The sequence below is a fragment of the Erythrolamprus reginae genome, chromosome 3 (assembly GCF_031021105.1).
Source record: "Erythrolamprus reginae isolate rEryReg1 chromosome 3, rEryReg1.hap1, whole genome shotgun sequence".
In the NCBI taxonomy this organism is placed as follows: Eukaryota; Metazoa; Chordata; class Lepidosauria; order Squamata; family Dipsadidae; genus Erythrolamprus; species Erythrolamprus reginae.
Window position 1 is genome coordinate 182,493,601 of NC_091952.1, and position 27,120 is coordinate 182,520,720.

Sequence of the window (27,120 nt, forward strand, 5' to 3'; positions counted from 1 at the left end):
TGTACCAAAGTTAATTCATTAAATTGTTTTCTGTAATAAAATCCTTGAACCCCGAGAATTTATTTATTTAATTTAATTCGACTTCTATGCCTCCCAATCCCAATGGGACTTAGTATAGCCTTAAAAATTCTTGGATATGACCCCAGAAATTCCAATAATGTTACCAGCTTGTAATTTTAATGCAACAGTATAGGAACATTATTAAATACATTCCTGAAGAATTATATTGACTGTAATTGATTACAATTATTTGTATGCTGTCTATTGGAACTACTCTAGGCAATTTAACAACAGTTGCATAGAATCTGTAAACATTATAATCATTCCAATATTTTAAAAAATCTACTGCTGTTCCCCTTTAAATAACATTCTCTAAACGTCTTGTGGAAGATAATGTTTTATATTTTCCCCCCTGAAAGATATAGTGCTGGAGACTAATATGACCTCAAGGGACAAGCTACTCTAAAATAAAAGGGTTGTTACTGCAAATGCCATTTCCTAGGTCCCAAACCCCTAATTTCTCCAAGGATGCATTCTGTGCATTGTGGCCTTATTACCTGAAAAAGATAGTGAAGGAGGGAGCAAGCCATAGAGAGCCTTCTTAGTTTACATCCAGCAACTTGGATGGAAACCTACAGCCATCAATAAAAGTGAAGATTTCCCCCATATCCGACTCTAGGGAGCGATGCTCATCTTCATTTCTTAGCCAAGAGAGCCAGCTTTCTCTGAAGTCACTTCTATGGTTATGTGGCCAACATGACTATATGCCAAGGCACATGGAACACTTATCATCTTCCCACAGAAGTGGTGCCTATTTATCTACTTGCATGTGCCTGCTTCCAAACTACTAGGTTGGCACAAAAGCAGTCAATCAGTCAGTCAGTCAGTCAAGCAGGTCTCAGGTAAGAGGTATTATTCTGCTGAACATGTTTGAGCTGGTCAGGAGGCAATCAACTCTGATCTGTACCAGATACAGCTTCTGTGTTTTCTTGAATGACAATGCCAGATTATCTCAGGGACCGCCTTCTGCTGCACGAATCCCAGCGACCAGTTAGGTCCCACAGAGTGGGCCTTCTCTGGGTCCCGTCTAAACAATGTCGTTTGGCAGGACCCAGGGGAAGAGCCTTCTCTGTGGCGGTCCCGGCCCTTTGGAACCAACTCCCCCCAGAGATTAGAATTGCCCCCACCCTCCTTGCCTTTCGCAAGCTTCTTAAAACCCACCTCTGCCGTCAGGCATGGGGGAACTGAAATATTCTTTCCCCCTAGGCCTTACAATTTACGCATGGTATGTTTGTATGTGTGTTTGGTTTTATAATAAGGATTTTTTTAGTTGTTTAGTATTGGATTGTTACATGCTGTTTTTTGTCACTGTTGTTAGCCGCCCCGAGTCTGCGGAGAGGGGCGGCATACAAATCCAATAAATAAAATAAAATAAATAAATAAATTTATAGCCAATTGCACTAATCCAACTTAGAAATGACAAAAGCAAAATACCTTTGATCTAGGTGCAACTAGTTGTTGTTAGTTGCGAAGTTGTGTCCAACCCATCGTGACGCGATGGACAATGTTCCTCCAGGCTTTTCTGTTCTCTACCATCCTCGAGTCTATTTAAGCTCACGCCTACTATTTCAGTGACTCCATCCATTCTCATTCTCTTCCATCCCTTTCTAATTTTGCCCCCAATCTTTCTCAGTATTAGGCTCTTCTCAAGTGTGTCCTTCTTCCTCATTAGATGGCCAAAGTATTTGAGTTTCATCTTCAGGATTGGGCCTTCTAACGAGCAGTCAGGATGGATCTCCTCTAGGACTCACCAGTTTGACCGCCTTGCAGTCCAAGGAACTTGCAGAAGTCTTCTCCAGCACCAGAGTTCAAACGCCCCAGTTCTTTGGACCTCAGTCTTTCGTATGGTTCAACTTACTTACTTTCTCCCCCCTCCACCACCAATTTTTGATGTAATTTATTAAAGAATCTTTTTTGGTCCTTACATGGTGCATACAAAACCACCAGTGATGCCTGCGTGTCATATATGGTTCAATTTTCACAGCCATACATTGCAACTGGGAAAACCGTACTGTACTCACTTCTGTTGTCAGAGTGATATCTCTGCTTTTTAAATGCAATTAGTAGATCCACCCAAACTCGCCAAATGATCTTCTTCTGGTGCTTCCATGTGCTGCTTCAGGAGGAGCTGCCAATCCCAGGCAATACTCAGTTATGTCTCTCAACACCAGGACAATCAAATGATGTCACAGAGATCTTGTCACAATGCCCAGAGGTGGGTTTGGTTCTAGATTGGGAGGACCAAGCTTAAACTCAATTTTGTCTCAAGATTGAGTGGCTGTCAGCTTCTGATTCTTCTGGTATCATAACTTTTCCACTTTTAATTCTGAATGGGGTTATATTTCACCAGACAGAACTAAGCGTGTAAGTTGGAAGTTTTCTTTGATTCATAAAGCAGGTAGCAATGATGACCACAATATGCTTGATGTGTGAAAAGACCTTTTCTGGACTGGGAGATCCTTCTCACAATTACTTATGTAAGAAAAGCTAGTGGATTCTATAATGCAGTGATTTTCAACCTTTTTTGAGCCACGGCACATTTTTTACATTTACAAAACCCTGGGGCACATTGAGGGGTGGGGGTGGGGCTAAAAAAAGTTTGGACAAATACATTTTCTCTCTTCCTCCCTTTCGCTCTATTTCTCTCCCTCCTTGTTTCTTTCCCTTCTTCTTTTTTCTTTCCCTCTCCATCTCTCTTTCTTTCTCCCTTCCTTCCTCTCCTTTTTTGCTCTTTCTCCCTTCCTCCTTCTATGTCTTTCTCTCTCCCACCTTCCCTCCCTCTCTCTCTCTCTTTCTTTCTCTCTTGCTCTCTCTCTTGCTTTCTTTCTCTCTCTTGTTCTCTTTCTCTCTTGCTTTCTTTCTTTCTCTCGCTTTCTTTCTCTCTTTCTTTCTTTCTTTCTTTCTCTCTCTCTTGTTTTCTTTTTCTCTCTTGCTTTCTCTCTTTCTCTTGCTTTCTCTCTCTCTTTCTTTCTCTCTCTCTTGTTTTCTTGCTTTCTTGCTTTCTCTCTCTTTCTCTCTCTCATTTTCTTTCTCTCTCTGAGCTTCGCGGCACACCTGACCATGTCTCACGGCACACTGGTTGAAAAACACTGCTATAATGGACTATTTTTAAAGATCCCTCAGGAATTGCAGTTGGCCAAGAATATGGTGGCATGAAATGTTTAAGACTAAGTTATAATCAAATTATGTGAGCTGCTGTGGTTGCCAATAAGCTTCTGTGTATAATCAAGGTTGTTGCTGGTTGTTACTATTAGAGCCCTTTCATGGGTTACCGGAGGGACCATATTCCATTTTTTACACATCCAATCTGCTTTGGCAAGATGTATATGAAGACTTGGCTATGTGGCCGAGCCTGGGATCCTGAATGTATGGAGAGCCCCGTTTCCTGGTTATGCTGTCATCAGTGGGTTATAATATCTCTTAGCTGCAGTTTGTATTTAATTTCTTTTTGTATCATGTTTTGATTGGTTTTATGATTGTTTGCCATTGGTTTGAGCTGGCTAGCTACACAAATTGAATCAATCAATCAATCAATCCTACTTGTCTAAGGAACTGCCTTTATCCCATTGTTCCTGCTCAACTGGTAGGATCAACATACTCCGTTCCAGATATCATCTTTAAAGCAGTATTATCTGTAGCTAGAAAATTGCCTTGTCTGTCATGGTGCCCGCCTTCTGGAATAATTATGAAGTTTACATAGCCTCAGCCCTTTTATTCTTTATACAAGCCTTGAAGAACTGACCTGCTTTGATTGTGTATTAATGTCTTCATGTTTATTTTGCTTACATTTTAAGAAAATTAATTGTAGGCATCATTCTTTTTGTATTTAGCCTCTCCTATTTCATTTCAATATTTAAAGGTCATATAGTATCATCTTCTTTCTATCTTTTCCTAAACACATGCTCATAATCTATATCTATTTCTTAACAATAACAAGATGAGTTACATTTGGCTAAGTGCTAGCATTTACTGTGAATAAAATATTCAGGGAATAGGACAAAGTTAGGTACAAATAAATTTAATAAAACATTTCATCATAAGTCACTGCACTGCGCACCAGAGATCCAGGAGATAAAATTTACTTGTTTCTAGGTGGCAAAGTGTGTGTCTGTACATGGTCACTATGAAAGACTCCTGAAACCAAGAATAGTTTTCATTAGTATGACCAGTAAGGTGATTTTAAACCCAGAAGTTGAATGCCTGGTGAGGCAGAAAACTCACCATTCTTTACTTCCATAATCTATGGATTTTTAGGAATCAGATGTCTTTTTGGGGATAGGTTTGTGACATCAGTTTGTAGTAATAAAAGCCATATCTAGTGAAGAAGACAGCTAATAAACCTTGCCTGGTCTTGAAAAATTAATATGAATGAGGACCTAGTTAGGATGATTGAGAGATAACTGGCAATTCTTAAGACTTTAGGCCCGTGATGGCGAACCTGTGCATACGTGCCACAGGTGGCATTGGGAACCATATCTGACGGCACGCAAGCCATTGTTCTTTGTCCACTCCAGTGTGCATGTGTGTACTGGCTAGCTGACTTTTGGCCTTCTGGAGGGTGGGAGGAGACCATTTTCACCCTCCCCAGGCTTCAGGAAAGCTTTTGGTAAGGCTGTTGGGCCCTTTTTTATCATCTATAGGCTCCAGATGCTTTCCTGAAGCCTGGGGAGGTTGAAAAAAGACCCAATGGTCTGGAGACTTCAGTAAGGTCTGTTGTGGTTGGCTCTGGCCCAGCTCCTGCCCCAAGGAATGTGGAAGTGGATGCAGGGGAAATATCAACATGTCATAGGCCTGTTTTATTGCCGACAGAGGCAGGCAGTGCAGTTTCCTTGGAAGAAGAAGAAGAAGGTGGGGGTGACTTGGAAGAGGGGGGCTTGACACACAGCCCAGGAAGCCAATCTCCATTATCTTCGGTTGATTCAGATGAGGAAGTATTAGACCCACACATGCGCAGAATTATGCATAGAAGAGACCAATTGCAGAAATATTACAGGAGATAAGAGAGGCCATCTGTGTTTGGGTGGGGCTTCAGTAATTAGAGCTGCTGATATAAATAGCAGCACGTTGGTTTGGCCGTAGCGGAAGATTATCTGATCGTTGTTCTTCAGGACTGTGCCTTGCTGTTTTCGAACTTTGTTTGTTGATTTGTCACGACTTTGAAACCAAAGCAGAGCAAAGTGTGTGTGTGTTTCACTTCGTTGAAATAAGAAGGGCTGTGATGGTTCTTCACAGCTGCTAGGGAAGTACTTAAAGACTGATTAAGGGGATTATACAGACTACCAGGTTGTTTTGGTAGTCTGCTCTTTGCAATACAAAAAGGGTGCTTTGTTTCTTTTGAATTTTTGTGATAAAGAACATTGTTTTTGAACTTTCAAGTGTGTGTGTGTCTGAAATTTGTACCCTTGAATTTTCGGGAGACTCTTACCATAGAGCCAGGCAGAATAAAGGTCTATGTGTATGCATGGGGAGAGGGCAGTGAGTGAGTGTGTGAGTGCATGGGTGGGTGGACGGCATTGCGTTATGGGTATGGGCACACATGCACGCATGATCGTGTATGCACATGCCCTTTTCACATCCAGGCAAACAAAGGTTCGCCATCACTGCTCTAAGCTAAACTAGAAAATTGCAGAGAAAATCCCTTAAGTCAGTGGTAAATGATATTTCTCCACTGTTATGTAAAAAACATACAGGGATACATCCAGAAAAACCCCAGGAGTTATCTTTACTTGAAGATTTTATCTTTTCTTTTAAGAAAGCCCCTATAGTTTTCCAGGTGAAGTAATACAGTGGTACCTCTACTTAAGAACGCCTCTACTTAAGAACTTTTCTAGATAAGATTTTTTTTGCCTCTACTTAAGAACCACTTTCTACTTAAGAACCTGAGCCCAGAAAAATGCTCCAGGAAATTTGAGAACGGCACGAAGGTCCGGCCAGTTTCCTGCCATTCCCCCTTGAATCCCAGCCATCTTGGGCTTTTCTGGGCTGCCAGAGGAGCCTTTTGATGGCGCTTAAGGAGGCTTTGGCAGTCCAGAGCGAACAAAGCATTTTCCTTTGTCTGGGCGCTTGGAGAGGGAATAAAATTCTGCCAGCACCCAGAGAAAAGAAACGCTTCCTTCGCTCTAGGCAGCCCCAGAGTTCCTCTTTTTTTTTTAAGCCTTAAAGTTTTGGGTTTTTTTGATTCCCCTCCCCTCCCCTTCTTCCTTCGGCAGGGACTGTCCTCCTCTTCTTCTTCCTCCTCCTCCTCCTCCCACCCAAATTCCGAGCTTTTATTTCTTTCCTAATGGGTTTGCACGCATTATTTGCTTTTACATTGTTTCCTATGGGAAAAATTGCTTCTACTTACAAACTTTTCTACTTAAGAACGTGGTCACAGAACGAATTAAGTTCTTAAGAAGAGGTACCACTGTATAATGATCTGTAACTACCTAAATATTATTTAATAGTGAACTTTGTGCTATACTTTCTTCATAATTGTTATAGTGCTTTTTTTGTTGTTCAGCTTCCTTTTGCCCTGTGGAACAACATTATGATTCTAGTAGAAAGCTGGTTGTTTTGATTATTTGCAGTTAATATTAAACATAGATGGAAACCTCATTTCAGTAGCCCGTCTCCTATAAACTTAAAATCTTGCTTGTTAAGTAAACAGTCAAATGGACTTTATGGAATCAGCTGATTAGGGCAGTGTGCAGATGGGCTTCTATTGAGAGCGAACATGAGCTGTATTTTAATTCTAGTTAAGCAGCTGGTGTACTCTGAAGAATAAAGAGGAAGGTGGGGCTAAAAGATGAACAGCCTGTGATTCCGTCTTCCCTTTACGTTGTGTGCCTACTTTAAATCGAAGCACTGGCAGCCTGGCAGAAAGTTAGTGTTTTTCTGGCCAAGAAAAACAGAGTTTCCTAAACACCCACCGTAACTGCGTTGTTAGGCAACAATAATGGATTGGGGCTAGCCAATTATCTTAGTAACAGAATTACTTACTTGGTTCCAACTGTTACAAGTGGTAATTTTGGACAATAGTCGGCACATGCATTGAACCAGAATGGTGGAAATAACATGTTCTTGGTTATTGGTGTGCCTCTTTGTGTCCAAAATATAACCAAATCTTATTTTAATGAAAACAAATACTGTTCAGCACAAAATTATCTAATGGCCTTTTTGTTGTGGTTACAGAGGATATATTTTGTCTGTACTGAAACATCTGTAGGGGTTTCCATTATATTTCAAAACACAACACAGTGTTGTTTTTATCCTATAAAGCTTCCAATGACCTGAGTATGCTTTGTCTCTCAAACTGATTATTCAATCAGATCGAGTCATGTTTGAGCTTTCAAACCTCTAATCCTTCCAGGGGTGAAATGCTCCAGGTTTGTTTTATTGATTGATTGATTGATTGATTGATTGATTGTTAGAGTTGAAAGGGACCATGACGGCCATCGAGTTCAACCCCCTGCCCAAGCAGGAACCCTATAGCACACCAGTCAAGTGGCAGTTCAATCTTCTCTTAAAAATGTCCAGAGTGTTGGAGTTCACAACGTCCGCTGGTAGGTTGTTCCATTGGTTGATCGCTCTGACCGTCAGGAAGTTCCTCCTTATCTCCATGTTGAATCTCTCCCTGGTCAGCTTCCAGCCGTTGTTCCTCGTCTGGCCCTCTGGTGCCCTGAAGAATAAAGTGATCCCCTCCTCTCTGTGACATCCCCTCGTATACTTGTAGACTGCTATCATGTCCGCTCTGGCCCTCCTTTTCTCTAGGCTATCCATGCCCAGTTCCCTCAGTCTCTCTTTGTAAGTCTTGGTTACCAATCCCTTAATCATCTTGGTTGCTCTTTTTTGCACCTTCTCCAGAGTTTCAATGTCTCTTTTGAAGTGTGGTGACCAGAACTGAGTACAGTACTCCAGGTGTGGTCGGACCAGGTCGTAGTAGAGTGGTATTAAGACTTCCCTGGTCTTGGAGTGTATTCCCCTGTTGATGCAGCTTAGCATTGTGTTGGCTTTTTTAGCTGCTGCTGCACATTGTTGGCTCATGTTTAGTTGATTGTACACCAAGACTCCGAGGTCTCTTTCGCAGTCACTACTGCTAAGTGGGGTTTCTCCCAGGTTGTATGTGTGTCCAGGGTTTTTTCTGCCTAGGTGAAGGACTTTGCTCTTGTCGATGTTAAGCATCATTTTGTTGGTATGGACCCACTGTGTTAGTCTGTCTAGGTCAGTGATGGCGAACCTATGACACGCGTAGCCATTTTCAGTGACACGCGGCCGCCAGAGAAACTTTCAGAGAGTTACATTTCATCCTCGGCTCCTACACGGCCAGGTGCAGTAGCTGAGGATAAAAAAATTGCTGTAGTGTAGACTGTAGACTAGTAACTCTGCGCCGGAGGTCTGTAGGCCAGAACAGCAGAGCTCCGGCACAGAGTGTCTATGCCTGGGACTTCCGGTAGGCCGAACTTCCGGCTGGCGCAGAACAGACCATGAAAATAATTAAGTATCCTGATGTAGTAGTCTACAGTAGTTTGGAATTAAATGGTTTCCAATGGATACAAATTGATGATTTGGAGATGCAACTTTCAGAATTTCAGGACAGCATCTGGGGTCAGGTGTTTGTTGACTTGAGGTCAAAGCTTGAGAATCTAGAAAGGTGCCGCTTGGAGAATCAAGAGGAGTGCCACTATGAACAGGAAATTTGGAGTGCCTGGAATCGGTTACCAGACACTTTTAGCACCCTGAAAAATATAGCAATGGCTTTACTTACTATTTTTCCCTCTACGTACTTTTGTGAGACCTTATTCTCAGCATTAAATAATATCAAAACCAACAAAAGAAACAGATTGACAGATGAACTTAGTAGCGCTTGCTTGGGCTTGGAGTGTACAAAATACCAACCTTCAATTGAAGATTTAGCCAATGAAATTCAGCAACAAAAAAGTCACTAAATCAGTGATGGTGAACCTGTGGCAGTCCAGCTGGACTGCTACAGGTTCGCCATCACTGGAAGAATTCCCCCCTCCTCCTCACTTATCTTAGTTCATGGCACCCCACACAAGTTAAATAACAGCAAGACCAACAAAAGAAACCAACTGACAGATTAACAAAGAAGTCACTAAGCAGGTAAGTTAAATAATTATACATATTTGTTATTTAAACAATAAATATCACAAAATTATGGTTTTTTTCTCAAGGTGACACACCACCCGAGTTATGCTCGGTTTTTTGGCGAATTTTGACACACCAAGCTCAAAAGGTTGCTCATCACTGGTCTAGGTCTTTCTGTAATTTGAGTCTGTCTTCTAGGGTATTGGCTACCCCCGCCAGCTTGGTGTCGTCTGCGAATTTGATCAGTTGCCCTTCTATTTCCTCATCCAAGTCGTTGATGAAAATGTTGAAGAGCACAGGGCCCAGGTGAAATGCTCCAGGTTCACTCGTGGCTGTTGGTTGTAGGAAAGCCAGTTGCGAAGGGAATGTGAGGCTCCTCCCACCTGTCCAGATGCCGACATTTGAGTTCTTCTACCCTCTGTGCATGTGCAAAGACTTCTGTACATGCACATAGGGTAAAAGAAGCCAAATGGTGGCATCTGGGCAGGTGGGCGGAGCCTCACGCTCCCTTCATGAACGACTCTCCTGCGACCAACAGGCACGAGCGATTCGGGAGCATTTTACCCCTGCTCTAATGTTGAAGATTAATTCAGGGATGAATCACATGTTGCATTTTCTTTGAAACGTCTTTGTAAAATAGATCCATTTCATATTTTATTCTTCGTTGTTTGTGCCAAATCGGTTTTTAAAAAAAATCATAATGTAGGTAGTCCTGAACCTACAACAGTTCATTTAGTGACGGTTCAAAGTTACAACAGAACTGAAAAAAATGGATTTACGAACATTTTTCATACGATCATTGTAGCATCTCAGTGGTCATGTGATCAAAATGCAGATGCGTAGCAACTGAGTAACTTTTATGACTGTTGCAGTGTTGTGGGGTCATGTGATCATCATGTGATCATCTTTTGCTACCTTCTGACAAGCAATGTCAATGGGAAAACCAAATTTCTCTTAAGAATCATGCTATTGTTTATTTATTTATTTTTATTTATTTATTTATTGCCCCCATCACCTCGAAGCTCGACTACCGTAACGCTCTCTACATGGGGCTACCCTTGAAAAGTGTTCGGAAACTTCAGATCATGCAGAATGCAGCTGCGAGAGCAATCATGGGCTTCTCTAAATATGTCCATGTCACACCAACACTCCGCAGTCTGCATTGGTTGCCAATCAGTTTCCGGTCACAATTCAAAGTGTTGGTTATGACCTATAAAGCCCTTCATGGCGCCGGACCAGATTACCTCAGGGACCGCCTTCTGCCGCACGAATCCCAGCGACCAGTTAGGTCCCACAGAGTGTGTCTTCTCTGGGTCCCGTCAACTAAACAATGTCGCTTGGCGGGACCCAGGGGAAGAGCCTTCTCTGTGGCAGCCCCGGCCCTCTGGAACCAACTCCCCCCAGAGATTAGAATTGCCCCCACCCTCCTTGCCTTTCGTAAGCTACTTAAAACTCACCTCTGCCGCCAGGCATGGGGGAATTAAGATTTCTTCTCCCCCTAGGCCGTTACAATGGTATGCATGGTATGTTTGTATGTGTGTTTGGTTTTGTATATTAAGGGGTTTTAATTTGCTTTTAGTATTGGATTATTATTGTATACTGTCTATGATTGCTGTTAGCCGCCCCGAGTTTTCGAAGAGGGGCGGCATATAAATCCAATAAAACTTGAAACTTATTTATTTAATTAATAAATAAATAAATAAATAAATAAATAAATAAATAAATAAATCATGCTATTAACTTATTAATTGCAGCTATTCATTTAATAACTATGACAAGAAAAGTGGTAAAATGGGGAAAACTCACTTAACAAATGTCTCACTTAGCAACAAAAATTTTGGGCTCAATTGTGGTCATAAATCGAGGACTATCTGTATAATCAACTGCCAGTCAAAATAATTTTGATACCATTTTTTGACACTATTTATTGTTATTGTTGTCCTCCTGAACTGGGAGGAACTCAGCCCTGCTCTAAATGTTTAAAATCTTGAAATCTTCATTGTTCATGATTGGGAAAAACACATACAGTGGTACCTCTACTTAAGAACTTAATTCGTTCCATGACAGGGTTTCTTAAGTAGAAAGGTTTTTAAGCAGAAGCAATTTTTCCCATAGGAATCAATGCAAAAGCAAATAATGCGTGCAAACCAATTAGGAAAGTAATAAAAGCTTGGAATTTGGGGGGGGGAGGAGGAAGAAGAGGAGGAGGACAGTCGCTGCCGAAGGAAGAAGGTGAGGTGAGGAGAATCAAAAAAATCCAAAACTTTAAGGCTTAAAAAAAAAAGAGGGACTCTTAGGTGGTGAGGAGCATGTGCCTCCCATACACCTGGTGCGAGGTTGCCTCCCATTCACTGTGTCAGAGAGAGAAACCCAGGTGGGCGAGAGTGGGGAATCTCCCGCTCCTTTGACCGACAGGCTGCTGCTGCTGCTACCTGCTTCCTCTTCCTTCCTATGCTGAAGGGATACCCTCCTCTCTTGCTCACTCGCTTTGTAGCTGGTGCCTTTCCTTCACTGTGGTGACTCCTCGGTTTGGCTGAAGCAAAGTTGATCTGGCAGGGTGAAGCGCCCCCTTTTGCCTTTCCGTGCCCAGACGCTCTGGGAGGCAACCTCACACCGGGTGTGGGAGGCAGTGCAAGCGAGTCACCACAGTGAAGTGGTTTATTCCCTCTCCAAGCACCCAGAGAAAGGAAAACACTCCATTCGCTCAGGGCTGCCCAGAGCGAAGGGAGCGTTTCTTTTCTCTGGGTGCTGGCAGAGGTTTATTCCCTCTCCAAGCGCCCAGAGAAAGGAGAATGCTTTGTTTGCTCTGGACTGCCAAAGCCTCCTTAAGCTCCACCAAATGGCTCCTCCGGCAGCCCAGAAAAGCCCGAGATGGCTGGGATTAAAGGGAGAATGGCAGGAAACTGGCCGGGCCTTTGTGCTGCTCTCAAATTTCCTGGGGAATTTTTCCAGGCTCAGGTTTTTAAGTAGAAAATGTTTCTTAAGAAGAGGCAAAAAAATCTAGAAAAGGCTCTTATCTAGAAAAGTTCTTAAGTAGAGGCGTTCTTAAGTAGAGGTACCAACTGTATTTCTGGTCATGTGTGTTTATACCTGATTATCCCTGAGTCAGAGCTTTCTAGTGTCTGTGAGAGAACATAATTTCAATCTAAGTTCTAAATGTCTCAGAGAGAAGAGCTGGCTTCTAGTTTGGAAATCAGTGTTGGCAGAGATTATTTGTCTTTCATGGTCCAATGATGAAATAGTTGCTGGAAAAGGACATTTATCACCTTTTAAGCAGTCGAGATGATTCCTTTTGACTTGTAGGTTACTGGTGATATTTCACAATTTCCCACATTTCTACCCTGAGCAGAATTCATTTTCAACCACAAGCATTTAAACAAATCTGTACAAACTGAACCTTTCATATGAATATTTTGTCATCCATAACCATAGAGGGTAGTCTGAGCAATTACATAGCGTCATTAGATCTAACAGAGACATAATTACATGTAATGATCTGGTCATCCCACAGAAAGCTGCTTCAGCTTTCTTTCAACAGGCACATTGTCATCGCTTGTTTGATGGCTCCTTCCTCTCTCTTTGATGAACGTTAGTCATTGCAGATCAATTCTGGCAACAGAATATTCATGTCTACCTAGACAATTTTCCAACTGGAACTCTATCTCTACAGGAGGTTTGATTGAATGTATAGATAACACTGAATATGCTCACAAATTGATCTACTCAATTTGAAAGAGTTGGATGACTCCAGATTATGTATACTCCACCACCGGGTATGTCTTAATACTGTTTTTTTCCCCTTTTAACTGGAAGCTGTCCATCTGTCGCTGAAATGACAGTGCAGTCCGAGAAAAGAATAGCCTGTGTTCTAGATCAGTGTTTCCCAACCTTGGCAACTTGAAGATATTTGGACTTCAACTCCCAGAATTCCCCAGCCAGCATTCTAGATGAATAGTCTTGTGGACCAGCAGCCTAATTTGGATTCAATTCTATTTTTTTAAATAAATATTTAGATTTTCTTTCTGCGGATGATTGCAAGGCATATCGGCAAGAGCATAAATCTTCCCACTTCAGTTACACAATTTAAACTGTCCAAGAAAGACTGGATGGTCCAGTAACTAATAATTATGCAAATTGGTATGCAAAATATACTTGCTGAACATGCTTCTAATTTTTTTTTCTGTGTCAAAAGATACTCTTTTAAAGAGTGTGCTGATGACCAAAGCCAAATTGCCTCAGAATGAAAACTAAACTGAACTGAATTTTATTCATACTTACCTTTAATTAAAATTAAATATAAATAATTGTGATCCCGCTGTATAGAGCGCTGGTGAGATCACATTTGGAATTCTGCTTTCAGTTCTGGAGACCTCATCTACAAAAAGATACTGACAAAATTGAACAGGTCCAAAGATGGGCTACAAGAATGGTGGAAGGTCTTAAGCATAAAACCTATCAGGAAAGATTTAATGAAACATAGAAACATAGAAGACTGACGGCAGAAAAAGACCTCATGGTCCATCTAGTCTGCCCTTATACTATTTCCTGTGTTTTATCTTTGGATGGATATATGTTTATCCCAGGCATGTTTAAATTCAGTTACTGTGGATTTACCAACCACGTCTGCTGGAAGTTTGTTCCAAAGATCTACTACTCTTTCAGTGAAATAATATTTCCTCACGTTGCTTTTGATCTTTCCCCCAACTAACTTCAGATTGTGTCCCCTTGTTCTTGTGTTCACTTTCCTATTAACTCAATCTGTATAGTCTGGAGGACAGGAGGGAAAGGTCGAAACATTTAAATATGTTAAAGGGTTGAATAAGGTTCATGAGAGAAGTGTTTTTAATAGGAAAGTGAACACAAGAACGAGGGGACACAATCTGAGGTTAGTTGGGGGGAAAGATCAGAAGCAACATGAGAAAATATTTTACTGAAAGAGCGTTGAAACCCCACACCCAATTACCCAAAAATCTTTGCTTTTGTACTGCCTGGAAGTGACATCATACCCCAAAGAGGTACGGCTGTAAGCTAATACTGGTACTATGCAACTCCTATTGCCTTCTCAGCAATCTCCTATATTGAGGATCTATCCATGGACTATCCACTCTAATGTCTTCCTCATCCTCTGACTGGGACCACTCCCCCATTGTCACATCAGCCCCCTCTAGTGGGTCCTCAGGTCACTTTCTCCCTCACTCTCTGCATCAGCTGGCAACCCCACTGGCCCAGGATATCCAGAGGGGCCTGGCTCATCCTCCTCAGAATCTGACATGACCTGAGGTGGACAAGGAGCACTCACAACACCATGGAATAGACAATTTATATGTTGGCAAAACTCTTAACATTATTTCATGGCCTTACAGTGGATAGAACTTATGGCCTGCCCCTCTTGTACAGGCTGAGTTGCCTGCATCTCCTCATAGTTTTGCTAGCAGATACTGGCTTCTTAACAAAGATTTCAATTACAGTCAAAAGGAAACATATTTGGTCACTGGAAATCTAATGCCTCATCACCAAATTACCTTGCCGTTCAGTTTCTTTATTGAGTTTTATTGAGCATTACACCTAATAAAAAGTATGTATTATTTATTTATTAGATTTGTATTTATTTTTATTTATTAGATTTATAGAATTATAGAATTGACAAGGCATGCGTATTAATAAATTGTATCAATATTAATACAATTAATATGTGAGAAATAACTTTTACAAGGACCAGCTATGTTATCTTTAGGTTTGCCCATGATAAGAGCTGTGAGCTTTTATTATAGCAGTATCATTACTCTTAGAAAATATAAACCAGATAGTTGAGTTTTCATTTCTTTTTGAATTAATAATGTCCCTATATGTTTTCGGTGCATGTCCTCTTTTACATTCTGTAGATTTTTGACTTTTGCTGAAGTACTTCTCCTGAATTCAATATATCGCGGTGTCGAACTGGTGGCTTGAAGGCCGGATATAATTACATGCAGATCACGTCTACACTGGTTACGCAAAGGCAAAAAAAGTGATACATCTGTCAGAATAAGTTCATTTCTGAAGGTAATATCACAATGAAAGTAAATGGTTTGTAACCATGGGAGAGGCTGATGTAAGCCGTTAGCAGCATGCAATCATGGGTTTGCTAATTGTGCTGCAACCTGATTGGCTGTATCCTATAAAAGGAGGAACTCCCTTGCATGGGTGTCGTTTGTTACAGAGAGTGGCTTGATATAGACTAGTTTGTTATAGAGTGGTTTGTAGTTTAGTGGTTAGTGCTTAGTGGTTGCAGTGGTGGATTTAACAAGAGTTGTATTCTAGTATTGTATGATATTTTATTTAGGGAAGCAGTTTGATAAAAGAGAAGTAAATACAGTGATACCTCGTCTTACAAACGCCTCGTCATACAAACTTTTCGAGATACAAACCCGGGGTTTAAGATTTTTTTTGCCTCTTCTTACAAACTATTTTCACCTTACAAACCCACTGTCGCCACTGGGATGCTCTGCCTCCGGACTTCCATTGGCAGCGAAGCGCCCATTTTTGTGCTGCTGGTATTCCCCTGAGGCTCCCCTCCATGGAAACCCCACCTCCAGACTTCCGTGTTTTTGTGATGCTGCAGGGGAATCGCAGCAGGGGAATCCCCACCTCCAGACTTCCGTGTTTTTGTGATGCTGCAGGGGAATCGCAGCAGGGGAATCCCAGCAGCGCAAAAACAGGCTCTTCGCTGGCAACGGAAGTCCAGAGGTGGGGTTTCCCATGGAGGGGAGCCTCAGGGAAATCCCAGCAGCAAAAAAAACGCGGACACTTCGGCTGGCAAAAGGGGTGAGTTTTGGGCTTGCACACATTAATCGCTTTTCTATTAATTCCTATGGAAAACATTGTTTCGTCTTACAAACTTTTCACCTTAAGAACCTCGTCCCGGAACCAATTAAGTTTGTAAGACAAGGTATCACTGTATATTTTTACAAGAAAGCCTGCTACTGTGTTTCATTGAAGATTTCAATTAGGTATAATGGTTAACTGTGGTGGGTTAACTTCCGGGTGTGCAAAACTCTCACTCTGCCCAATAGGTTATGGGCCAAGTAGCTCTGCCCAACAACATCGCAATACATCATGTGATGCCACTGAGTTTGACACATGTGCAATACATAATGAGAGATTTATGATATTATTGACAGCAAGACTGGGGAATTATTCAGGTTCCAAAAAGGCAACGGACCGTTTACAGAGACTGCTACGTAGAGTATTTCTGGTTCTTTTCTTAAGTGGTATAGGTATCCAGTAGTGCTTTCCTTTGTCCTCTGAGTAGTACCGTGTCACTAATATGAAAAGAAAAATACTTTCTTTAAAAATCTAACTTGTCAGAAAGCCTTATCTAATCAAGAGGGCTCCTTTCTCCCCCTTAATTGCTGACACAAAAATAAAACACTAATGACATAAAATCTAATCCATTATTTCATATTTGGAGAGACTGGTGTCTTGATATACTGTAGAAACATTACCCACTGCCTCTTAAAATGTAATTTCATAAAAGAAATCCGTTTTCCAAACTTCATAAAGCATACAGAGGCTGGTCTGTTTGAGCTGATGTCACCCTAGCTCCCAGGCAGAACATCTGCTGATGGATATGGCTGCATAAAGTGAAACTGGTTAGATTTTTTATTAGTTCATACGGTAAATCTAGCTGATGGATCTACGCTTTGTTTCCAATTAGATATTAGACTGAATTACTCGGTTCAAAAATCCCGGACTGCTTTTCCAAGTATCAGTTCTGTTCCAGGTCAGATTAAAAATGTGAGATTTTCTTTCACAACTTAGCTGATACATCTCTGCCCCATCCTGTATTTATTTATTTATTTTATTTATTTGTTTTGTCAAGTACCTATTGGTGGTATACAAAGATATAACAAGGTTTATATACATGATACTAGTAAGAGAGAAACATTAGGACAGGGGACAGAAGGCACACTGGTGCACTTCTACACGCCCCTTACTAACCTCTTAGGAATCGGCAGAGGTCAACAGTGGATAGTCTAAGGCAGTGTTTCCCAACCTTTGGAACTTGAAGATATTTGGACTTCAACTCCCAGAATTCCCCAGCCAGCATTCGCTGGCTGGGGAATTCTGGGAGTTGAAGTCCAAATATCTTCAAGTTGCCAAGGTTGGGAAACACTGGTCTAAGGGTAAAATTTTGGGGGTTAGGTGATGATACTACAGGGTCAGGTAATGAGTTCCATGCATCAACTACTCGGTTACTGAAGTCATATTTCCTGCAATCGAGTTTGGAGCGGTTTATTTTAAGTTTGCATCTTTTGTGTGCTCGTGTGTTGTTGTGGTTGAAGCTGAAGTAGTCGTTGACAGGAAGGATGTTGTAGCAGAAGATTTTATGGTCGTGTTTAAGGCAACATAGTTCTAAGCTTTCTAAACCTAGGATTGTAAGTCTAGTTGTGTAGGGTATTCTCTTGCGAGTATTGTGCTGAAGCAAACTGCCATTTCTGTTCACAGCTAAGTTTCTTCTTCACTTAGTTCTTTGCCACCCCCTCCGGCCTCCAATCTTTTAAATATTTTCAGAACAAATCATTTTCAAACTAGAAAATGGCTCCCAAGCAATACAAGTTGGGACATTTGCCCCTGGTTTAAAGAAAGAGCTGGAAAAGCAGGCCTGAAATCACTTATCCTGACTTCAATAAGAGACGTGTGAATTCCTGAGAACCCGAGAATGGATTTATTCTATAGGAAAATAGTAGTGATGCAATTCTGTTTTCCTGGCTTAAGTTCCACCTGCATTCCACCGAACTGGAGAATAAAGCAACTTTCAGAAGTTCTGAACACATAGAAAGATGTGTAATTTTACGGATGATATAAAATAGCCCCCTTTTAACTTAGTCTTATGAAGTTGGAATGCTATAAAATAACAACAGTTAAAATTGGAAAGCCAGTTTGGTGAAGTGGTTAAGGTTAGAAACCGGGAGACCATGAGTTATAGCTTTGGCCTAAGGTCATGCAAAACCAGTTGGGTGACCTTGGGTGAGTCACTCCTCCCAGCCTTAGAAAGCAGGCGATGCTAAACACTTCTGAAAAATCTTGCCAAGAAAACTGTAGAAACTTGTTCAGGCACTCTGTAATAATCAAACATGATAGAATGGAGGAAAAATCAAGCTAGAATGTTAAGAATAACAATTAAAAATGGCAAATTTTAAAGTTTGGAAGACATGCTGAGCTAAAATTCATTAGTTAGGCTGAGCTTCGGACATAAAAGCAGTTAAGTATTTCTAGAGCTGTAGAAGGAGTCTGCAGATGTGGTTAGTAAATCCACAGTAACTGAATTTAAACATGCCTGGGATAAACCTATATTCATCCTAAGATAAAATACAGGAAATAGTATAAGGGCAGACTAGATTGGACCATGAGGTCTTTTTCTGCCATCAATCTTCTATGTGTCTATGGACTAACCATATATCCTAGCAGTAGTAGGTGGGCTTTTTGTAATTTTTTACACCCCCATTGTGTACATGCTATGTGGAAAACGGATAAAAACTACAGTATTACAAATCTTAATGCTTTGCACACAAACACACACACACATTTTTTAAAGCTTCACTGGGAAATGAAAAAGTTTAATATAATCTCTGGTCAAAGATACTTAAAAGTTTCATTGATGAGCAGACCAGCAGTCAGTTGCTCCCAGTTCGGTCCAGTTCTAAGAACTGGAAGCACTGGCTACAGGAGGCTCCGCCCATCCACCTGGGAGGCCACACAAATTGGTAGCAAAGGGTTTTAGAATTCACTACTGGAACAGACCTTGATTATTTTTTTATTAATTTGAGAGATAGTAGCAAATGACTGCAGAAACATATTCTGAACAATATTGTGGGAATGTAACAAAAGCAAAATTAAAATGAATACTGAGGTCCAGATCTTTAGAAAGTAATTAATATAAGAAGTCTCCTTGAGAAGATTCTTACTATGATTGTATTTCTCTTTGATAAACGTTTTTTGAAACACTCTTTACTTTGGGTTACTATTTAAAAATAGAAAATAAATTGAACAATAACCACTAAGTAGACAATTTTCATTTTCCCTTACACAGAAGCTATGAAATGTGTTTATAAACTTGCATCATGAGCAGATTCACACATGATATCATGAATGTTTTTTTTAATGTGGTATTCAACAATTTATGCTTTCTGTTCTGCATTTTTTTGTGGGTTGGGGCTGAAATTATAAGTATTTCTCCTTCTACTGGGACTGGATAACTTGAACAGAATATTTTCTTCCTTATATGTATGGATATAATTATTTATTTTTATTTCTGCATTTCCAACTGAAGTTAATTACTTAGTTGCTTTAATATCATATATGCAAAGAGATGACTAACTGGTTAATCTTTAAATTTTTATTTCTCGTTCACATATTATTGAAAAAGGTTTATTCATTAAAAAATTTTTAAAGGCACATTTATTGGATAGGAAGTCGTGTGACAAATATGAGCCCTATTTAACGCACTCTGCTTTAGTAGAGAAAATCACTTTTATGCAACAATTTTCTTTAAAATTCCTTTTAAGCAATTTAAAACTGTAGACTACCTCCAAATAGTATTGCATCTAAACCTCCTGGAATGTTTTTTTCTTATTCTTCTCCCAACTGTTAATCTTGTGCAACCTTGACAGATAAGAACCCTTAACATCACATTAGTTTGGCCTGTCAGTTTCACAATATATTTCTGACGTGACCCACATCATTTAAAATGAAAAGCAATGCATTCCGTTTCATATGTAAGTAAGCATTGTGAAATCTGCATCTTGAAGAGCAGCAAATAGAAAATGTTCTTAAGAATAAGCAACTCTGATGTCTTTCATCCCCATGTTGCATGTTCCGGAGTGTCTCCATTGCAGGCTGGTGCCTGGAATCAAATGTTACGTTGAGGGCCTGTCTTTCACTTAACCTCCCCTACCTGATCTTATGAATGAAACCTGAACCATCTGCTTGACAGATGGTACAGGCAGGTAGGTAACCAAAGGAATTGTGTGTGTGTGTGTGTTTTATTTGCAGATAAAGTTGTGCTTACCATATGTACTTTGTTTACCAAGAGTTACTAGTCTCTTTAAAGAAAAATACTCTCAGGCCATCTGGATGAGAAAGTCATAACTGGAAACAAGGCAGTTGAACCCCTACAAAAGTGCCTTTCCTCAAACTGCTATTTACTAGGTCATTTATGACTAATTAATGGGGCTGACTAACTTGGAGTGCTGAATAATGGGTGGGACTTTTCAGTTTTCACAAAGGACAATGGAAACATTTACCTTTATCCTGTTTTTTTCTTTTCATCCTTGTTTAAGTTTCAAAACCATGAAGTGGCTTTTTAAAACTGACCGGTGCAGTTAGTGAATGTATGGGACAGTATGGTTTGGGGGCTATTATTTTACAGGTTTTTAATCTGATTTAGGATTTTTCTATGTTATAGAGCAGTGATTTTCAACCTTTTTTGAGCCGCGGCACATTTTTTACATTTACGAAACCCTGGGGCACATTGAGCGGGGGTGGGGGGGCGGCTAAAAAGAGTTTGGACAAAAAAATTCTCTCTCTCTCTTCCTCCCCTTCGCTCTATTTCTTTCTCCCTCCCTCTTTCTCTCCCTTCCTTCCTCTTTCTTTCTCTCTCTCTCTCTCCATCCCTCTTTCTTTCTCTTCCTTCCTTCCTCTCTTTTTTGCTCTCTTTCTCTCCCTCCCTACATCCCTCTGTCTTTCTCTCTCTCTCCTTCCCTCCCTCTCTCTCTCTCTTGCTTTCTTTCTCTCTCTTTCTCTTGCTTTCTCTTGTTCTCTTTCTCTCTCTCTTGCTTTCTTTCTCTGTTTTTCTCTCTCTCTCTCTCGCTCTTTCTCTCTCTTGCTTTCTTTCTCTCTCTTGCTTTCTCTCTCTCTTGCTTTCTTTCTGTCTTTCTTTCTCTCTCTCTTGCTTTCTTTCTCTCTGAGCTTCGCGGCACACCTGACCATGTCTCGTGGCACACTAGTGTGCCACGGCACACTGGTTGAAAAACACTGTTATAGAGGACAATATGGGTTTAATATGCCCAATGTCCCCTTTTTCTCCTTGCTTTTTTACCTAGCTTGGGTAAACTGTATACAGTGATACCTCGTCTTACAAACCCCTCGTCATACAAACTTTTCGAGATACAAACCCGGGGTTTAAATTTTTTTTGCCTCTTCTTCCAAACTGTTTTCTCCTTACACTTTCCCCCTAGGCCTTTACAATTTTATGCATGGTATGTTTGTATGTATGACTGGTTTTTATATAATGGGTTTTTAACTGTTTTTTAGTATTGGATTTTGTTGTACTGTTTTACTGCTATTGTTAGCCGCCCCGAGTCTGCGGAGAGGGGCGGCATACAAATCCAATAAATAAATAAAATAAATAAATAAGCCGCCGCCACTGGGATACCCCGCCTCTGGACTTCCGTTGCCAGCGAAGCACTCATTTTTGCGCTGCTGGGATTCCCCTGCAGCATCACAAAAACACGGAAGTCCAGAGGTGGGGTTTCCTATGGAGGGGAACCTCAGGGGAATCCCAGCAGCGCAAAACCGGGCGCTTCGGCTGGCAAAAGGGGTGAATTTTGGGCTTGCACACATTAATTGCTTTTCCATTGATTCCTATGGGAAACATTGTTTCGTTTACAAACTTTTCACCTTACAAACCTCGTCCCGGAACCGATTAAATTCGTAAGACGAGGTATCCCTGTATTTGTAGAGGCCTGACAGATGTCAAGCTAAAAGAAGGGGGGAAACCTATCAATAACAATTTAATTATACCTTTAAATATAAGCTTAAGCTCTAACTTTAGTTAAAAAGGAAAATACCCCAAAGAATAAAAAGAGGTGTGAAAAAAGCAAGTAACGATAGGCCTAGCCAAAAACACAACAATTGTTAAGCAGCTGGCAGATTTACCTGTGACAGGCATTTTTCAGTACACTTGGGGGTGAGGTTTGGGATGTTGTGGAGTACCGTGTGCGAAGACTTGTTCTGTAAGAAATAATAAAACATCAATATTTTAACTAAAGAAAAGATAGCAGAGGGGTTGCCATATTCAGAAGTTTACAATAGCTAAATCAGCTTTCTAACATCTTTCCCACTGCACTATTAATTGTCAGGATAGGAAATAACAGTGCAGGTTGTTTTAGCCTAAAGTTGTATATGAACTTCCATGCAAAGGAAATAAATTTGGGTAAGTATTTGTTTTAATTTAGGAATTAAAACAGTGAAGGTGATAGTATTTCAGCATCATATCTGACTCAGGAAGGAAATAGGGGTGTCTTTGACACATTAATTTATAAATCAGCACGTTCTAACATTTTAAAAAATGTTTTGGGGGAAGAAAGATGTAGATCCACTCAGTTAGTATTCCCAATCCACAGTATAACCCCTTAATCTATCTAAACATATAACACCAAAGGGAAATGCAAAATAATTGTTAGAACCTATTGTATTCTATTAGTTTATTTTGCATGCAATAGACACATTGTAAATCACATTTTCAGAACGCCAGTTAATTTATTATTACAAGTAGTTCTTGCTTAATAATAGCAAATTGGCACTGGAGTTTCTTTTGCTAAGTGATGCGGTTGTAAAGTGCAATCACAATAGCAATAGCATTTAGACTTATATACTGCTTCACAGTGCTTTTGCAGCCCTCTCTAAGCGGTTTACAGAGTCAGCATATCGCCCCCAACAATTTGGGTCCTCATTTTACCCACCTTGGAACAGTGGAAGGCCGAGTCAACCTTGAGCCTGGTGAGACTTGAACTGGTGAACTACACCCAGCAGTCAGCAGAAGCAGCTTGCAGTACTGCACTCTAACCACTGCGCCACCAAGGCTCATATCACACGACCGCACTACTCAGTGATGGTGGTACAAGCAAATCCCTTGCTTAAATTTATTTATTAATTTATTTAATGGGACTTGTATGCCGCTCCTCTTTGTGGACTCAGGGCGGCTCACAACATATATCAAAATCCATAACAATAGGTTGTCCAATTAATATGTTAAAAAAGAATTCTTAAAATTCTAGATTTAAAATATTCATTCACACTCACACAATAATCACGCTAATGGCATTCATTGGACAGGGGAAGATCTAATGTCCCCAGGCCTGACAGCAAAGATGTGTTTTTAGACTCTTTCAGAAGGCAAGGAGGGGGGGGCAGTGCAAATCTCCAGGAGGAGCTGATTTCAGAGGGCCGGGGCCCCCACAGAAAAGGCTCTTCCCCTAGGACTTGCCAGCCAACATTGTTTGGCCAACGGGACCCTTAAACGACATATTATTGTTGTGAGCCGCCCCGAGTCTTCGGAGAGGGGCGGCATACAAATCTAATAAATTATTATTATTATTATTATTATTATTATTATTATTTTATTATTATTATAATATATTATTATTATTATTATTATTATTATTATTATTAACACAGGTTGTTAAAATGAAAACATCACATGCTCGCAAATTCCATCTTCCAGCTGATTTCCCCATTGAGTTTGCTTCCTGGGAAGTCAAGGTCACAAATCCTACCAGCTGATGCTGTGATGGTCAAAAATCCATTCCAGTTACCCAGATCACAATCCTGTGATTGTGAGGGCACTGCAATGGCCAAAGCCTTGAGGACCAGTCGTAACTGCTGCTCAATCAGCAACATTGCATCGTTGTTAGAATGGTCACTGTATAAGTGGTAGTTTAATGAAGCTACAGTCTGTAGTTGTGACATTCGAACTAGGCAGCACATCCCATGTGTGTATATTTTTAAAATGGACTGAAACTTTAGCCGTGTGACCTATTCGGTTGCCCTCTTCTACCTCTGATGATTGGCTGTGGTCATGATTTAGTTTCGGAGTGAAACACTGGCTCACAGTGACTTCTGCTACGAAAGGTGTATTTAATAAAGAAGTCCTGGCCATCTGTTACAAGAAGAATGTTTTCAATGAGCCACCTGGTGTTTCTGAATGGATTTCTTCCAGATAAGCCTGAGTTTACTTAACAAACAATAATATTAAGGGAGTAAAAGGTAGAAAACAGAGGCTAAAGTTTTCCCTACTGTTGCAAAAAATAAAAGTTTGGATCCTAACGTTCAGACTACCCTTGCTCTCTTTTTGTGGCTCATCTGTCATTAAAGTAATGTTGTTCTTGCTTCCAAAATGGAAAATGATGAGTAATGTTGAACAAAAAGAATCTCACAATGATTAGTATAATGTTCGGTGCAGTCTATGATTTAATTTGGAGCAGTAGATAGCCACCTGCTGTACTTTTTGTCTGAACAGTAATCTGGCAAGAAAGGCAGCTCTGTTTTGGTTCCCTTTTTATATATTTGTCATATCTTTGGAACCATCTGACCCAGCTGTGAACTGAGTGATCCAGTGCTTAGCTACTGGATGTTTACACAAATCAAACCAAATTGTTTCTTTTTGTTTTGCACTATCGTAAGATCCTTTTAAACATATTGCTACAACACTATAACTTTTATCAGAAACCAGCTTGCGTTGTGACCCAAACCTCTGAAATAAAAAGAGAGTGGATTCTGTTACTGTTGCAGATTGCGATTACAGATAGGGCTTTAGAACAGTATTTCCCAACCTTGGCAACTTGAAGATATTTGGACTTCAACTCCCAGAATTCCCCAGCCAGCGAATGCTGGCTGGGGAATTCTGGGAGTTGAAGTCCAGATATCTTCAAGTTGCCAAGGTTGGGAAACACTGCTTTAGAAGCTCCTTATTCCATTTGAAATAAACATGTGGTCTATCACTACATTAAAATTATAGGGGTAGCGTTTCCAAAAAAAAATATTTGGTTCCATAACTATGTCAATAGCAAGACACCTTAAATTATCAGAATTGAGAATGTGTTAGTGGTAAACACATTAAAGCCCAAATAGTAATTTAGCAAAATAACTACAGTTTCAACATAAAAACAATTGCAAAGAGATGCTAAAGGGGAAAAAATACTGATATTAAACCGGATTTCATAGTGTGAACAAAATGAGCAATCTGGGCCAACTGGCTATATTGATCAGCAGAAGCTCCTATCCAGTTTTCTTTGGGAAATGTTACACCCAATACATGTACTCTTGTCAGTAAGGGACTGATAATAATGAGGAGGAGGAAGAGGAAAAAAAGGAGAACAATAACAACATTTAGATTTATATACTGTTTCATAGTGCTTTACAGCCCTCTCTAAGCTTTTTACAGGATCAGCATATTGCCCCCAACAATCTGGGTCCTCATTTTACCAACCTCGGAAGGATGGAAGGATGAGTCAACTTGGAGCTAGAGAGGATTGAACTACTGGCAAGTCAGCAGAGTTAGCCTACAATAATGCATTCTAACCACTGCGCCATCATGGCTCTTCCAAATCTCTGTGAAGAATAGCGATACATCAGAGCCAACCTGCTGATTTTGAGAAAACTAAATGAGGTTGCATCTAATTTGTGCTTAAGTAAGAGACCTTTAGGCTATCCAAAGTGTTGTCATGAAAGCAATATAGATATGCCCATGTAATCACCAGGAGTCTCATTAGATGAGACTTTTTCATGCATAAACTCAGCCAGGGTTTTTTTTCAATCTGGATTTGTTAAACCAGCCTTCAGTTAATTAGTATAATACACTAAGATGTAAAAGAGTCCAATTAGCACAAACATACTTTTTAAAAATAATAGCTAGTTTTCCTTCCAAGTAGGTTGTGAAGAAGCTAACTGTCCATTTTCTTCAAGATGATCAAGATGAAAGCCTGGTTATACATAGTGCTAACCCCATAAAGTGCTTATTTGCATGTGAATCGGGCCATCATGGTTTGTAAGCTTTTATTTGTGCACCATACTTATAGTTTAGCATACTATATTTCTGGCCTAATGTAATTAAACAAACCATGGCTTGATACGATGTACAATCAGAGTCAAAGTCTCCTTTCAGCCAAAACAAGCCAGTGATCATAAGGATTTGTCAGGAATTGCTACATTTTCAAGACAATTTGCGGATTTAATGTTTAAGTCTGTTTGCTGATAGACTAAAGGGATATTGAATTGATTGGTTCCCCCTGGCCGTTCTGTTTTATGTATGGTTTGTTTGGGACGTATGACTGTTTTTATATTCAGGGTTTTAACCATTTTAATCATTGGGTTTGTACTGTGCTTTGCTGTTGTGAGCCGCTCCGAGTCTTCGGAGAGGGGCGGCATACAAATCTAAATAATAATAATAATAATAATAGTAATAATAATAATAATAATTAATAACAACAACAACAACAACAACAACAATTAGCTCAGTTTAAGAGCTGTTACTTTAAGGGATTGCATTAGGGGAATGTAGTAATAGATTTCCCTGTGGGTAATGTAGTCCATGCCATGTGACTTCATTTGTGCATTCTTATTGGCCATTGAGCTATACTTAGGCAGCTGGGTATTTGTGCCGTGCTCTCCAACAGCCATTTTTAAGTCGTAACAAAGAACCATGCAACTGCCTACAGATGAGAGAAATGAATCTCTTTTCATCTATGTGTAATGGGACAGATTATGGACATAAGATCTGAGGAATTTCATCTCTTAGTGAACCTATGACATGGAGATACCAGACAATAAATGTAATCTGTATGATTTGATTTAATTTAATTTAATTGATTTATAAGCCGCCCAACTCCTTCTGGACTCTAGGTTCAAATTTACCCATTTGTGTGGAGTTTTATCTGATTGAGAAAGCATTTCTAAGCTTGGATCAGAACAATCTGTCTCATGCTTTAACTGGAAAAAGAAAAAAACAACAACCAAAGTTTATCTGGGCTATGGTAGAGGAAAGATTTCATGTGTTAATTGAGCCTTGCAGCTTAGGTATCAAATAGGTCATAATGCTTTGCTTTGGATGGGACACTACATGGGCAAGGGGGAAACAGATGGCCCAAAGGCGAGCCAATCAGCACTGGTAAAATATATCAGTACTATCCATTGAGCATAATTTGATCTATAATGAGG

General features: G+C 40.2%; 1 protein-coding gene across 5 annotated transcripts in view; it reads left to right on the forward strand.

The window, feature by feature from the left end:
- Window positions 1–27,120, forward strand: part of CDKAL1 (CDK5 regulatory subunit associated protein 1 like 1) — a 652,416-nt gene that overhangs the window by 79,540 nt on the left and 545,756 nt on the right. The gene's annotated exons all lie outside the window — the stretch shown is intronic.